Here is a 2,997-nt window from a genome sequence, read left to right as displayed (position 1 = left end):
TTTACGGAATGGTAGATGGAAGGTGATTACAGTAGAGCCTGCAGGCTGTAAAGCGGTAGGAGCGAGAACAGTGCGTTAACAGGTGGTTCCCTCAGGGGTCGCCACTGAGCCCGCTACCATTCCTTCTATTGACTCAGCAGTAATGACATTTCCAGTTCCCCGTGGCATTTTGTCCGGTATAAAATGATTTAAATCGCAATGCTTCATTATTTATTATCGTCGGTCTATTTTTGTTACTCGGATAAGATTAATGGGCGAAGAATGTAGATCGATTTTAGTTTTAATTACAATTTTATTGCTCGAAAGGTGAATTTAATAGGTTCGGTATTTATTGTGTCACACGGTGATTGAATGTGGTAATTTGGTTTATGCGATTACGGCGCACAAAGTCGTATTTATGTCGGTGATATGATAGATGCTGGCCGCGGGCGCGGGCCGACATGTGAACGGGCTTGCTAAACCTCCGAAGGCTGTATACAGATTGCCAGATCTTACAATTGAATGTTTAACTGAATTCTGATAGAAAATCTAACATTTATACTTTTCGTTAATAATAGAATAAAGACTTTAAAAGTATATTGATCTGGAAGTTGACCTATTCTTATCATTTAATAAACTTTAACACAAACGCAGCCACCACTTAATGTGAGCTTTGCAGAGTAGTAGAGCTTTTTAATGTCTAAGATGAAATCCTTAAATGAACTATTAGTAAATAATTTTACATTGGTTATGTGAATTAAATACAATGCCTTCAGTATAACAATTCTACTTTACATTTAACAACGATTTATGCCTTATCAAAGTTTTTCAATGATGACGTGAGAAATGTGCATTTTAGTTAACAGAAACATTAAGGTAATATCGAGTCACGCGTTCTGTCTGTCCGTTATTACACTATATTTGGTGTCGGTGAAGAAACGCAATTTACCGCATTTGCGAGTCGAGGTTTTGTTTACACGTTCTTATTGATTTATGGATTATTTTGTGTTTTGCCAATCGATCGTTGCGTAAGCCCTTATAAGCCGATTAGCGTGTTTTACAAAACGGCTCTGTAAAATATGTGAGTCTGAGATATTTTGAAATTTAGGTTAATATTTTGTACAGGAATTAGTAATAGCTTGCATTGTTGATATTGCGTACATTAGATACACTACACTTAGATAAATGTAACGTTACAATGTGTGTTTTTGTTTCTTTACTAAAATACAAAATTATATTTAACAATTATAAAGTTTAATTTATCATTTATTCCTACGCTGTTTTCAAAATGAATACCGACATTTTTTCGACTCAATGATTAATTGTATCTCCAAATACTTTTAATAGATATTACAATTTAATCTAGCTTATAGAACATCATACATGGTAGTCTATCGCAATGTACAATAATAAATAATATTTTGGCGTGGTTGAGATGACATTTCTATAATTGCAACTGTCAAATTGTAAATAAATTATAGCAAAGGGGAGTTTGGTCAGTGACCATTTATAAATGGAATTAAGTCGTTACTAAACTACTTTGCCCTTACACTTCGCTTGTTCATATTTTTTCTTCACAATCGAAACTGTTTAGTTGCATTTTTAGTTCAATGGACTTTCTTGCCAGTTCTTCTCCGTACAAACTGCTGTCGAATCGGATGTAAATGGTAGATAAAACTATGTTATGACGATTCAAAAGTGCTTCTAGAAGAAGTCTAATTATATAATTAAATGATTGTGTTTGAATGATTTAGACCGGCGGTACACAATTCTGTATACCGATATGTAGTTCTGTGGATATGTTTAAATAAGTTAAGATATTCTACGTTATTACGTATTACTTCTGTCACACAATAAGTGGGCATATATCTACAACATCATCAGAAGTCTCTAATACCCTAATTCATGGCTCCCAAATCTAGTCGATAACATAATTGCGGACAATATTACTATTTATCGATAAGCCTGAACGTATTAGGCTCGTAACGACGATCAACTGCTTGGAATACCATCCACCCACGTATACAATAGGGTAAAAGCCGGATAGTTGCGCCAGTGGGATACTTGCCGCAGTTTCGAATACACTATGTTACGGACATTAGTGGCAATAACGCTTTACTATAGTTGTAAGTACCCCTCCCGCAGACCTCAGTGCCACGTCAATCGTTTGTGTAGAATCACGCGTTTCATCTGTGCGAGCGAAATTGTTCCGCGGTGAAACTTCGATAGGCGTTGAAACTATATTGGTAAGTCATTTGTATTGAATATTTTTGTTACTAATTGTGATTTCAATATAGTTTATGTTTCTTTGCGTGCATTAGACTTTAAATTATACTGTTAATTACATTTTATTGCAAAATATTGTTGATTTATTTCGCAAATATAAAGGGCAAGTATCCGTATCAAAAAGGATAGTCGCCTTAGAAACTTGTGCGGATAGTTGCTCTCGGGGCAACTATCCGCAACTACAAATTCTTTCACTAGCAAATATTAATATTATTGCGTTTTTATTGGTAATAAGGCATCTCCGTGCCGGTACAATATTCATTTCGCTAATTTTTTATTTAACTTCCAGGAAAATACCCTGTCCTTGATTTTGAAAATGAAAAAAGACTAGTGACTCATATACTAAAGCTCGGAGACGCAGGATTTCCTCCTGAAAGAAATACAATTCGTCAGCTAGCTTACCAGTTTGCCGAAAATTTGGGGTTAAAGCATAACGGCTGGGCCACAATGGTTAAAAAGCTTTCTGGAAAGAAATCCCGAAATAGTTTTGAGGCAAGCTTTATCAATTGAAAGAGCGAGGGGTCTCAACAAGAAGACGTTGCAAAATTTTTTGATCTACTTATTACCTACTGTCTTAACTGAGAATGAATTGCTGGTTAAACCAGATGGAATATTTAATATGGATGAAACTGTATACTGCATGCGATGTGGAAAGATGAAATCCCTCACTTCTGATGATTAATGCCAAAGTTGTAACAAATAATAAAGACTGATTAAGTGAATTGATATAAA

General features: G+C 35.1%; 1 long non-coding RNA gene across 1 annotated transcript; it reads left to right on the top strand.

Moving 5' to 3' along the window:
* Positions 1-2,008: 2,008 nt before the first annotated feature.
* On the top strand, positions 2,009-2,633 carry LOC149480769 (uncharacterized). Its single transcript, XR_016317016.1, has 2 exons — positions 2,009-2,225; positions 2,555-2,633. It is a non-coding gene; the product is annotated as an uncharacterized LOC149480769 (long non-coding RNA).
* The last annotated feature ends 364 nt before the right edge of the window (positions 2,634-2,997 follow it).

This window comes from Colias philodice, chromosome 18 (genome assembly GCF_061535455.1).
Source record: "Colias philodice isolate Cphi_HAF_F1 chromosome 18, ilColPhil1 Martin Lab GWU primary, whole genome shotgun sequence".
Classification (NCBI taxonomy): Eukaryota; Metazoa; Arthropoda; class Insecta; order Lepidoptera; family Pieridae; genus Colias; species Colias philodice.
The sequence above is the reverse complement of the archived record's forward strand: the minus strand, read 5'-3'. Positions and strand labels throughout refer to the sequence as shown.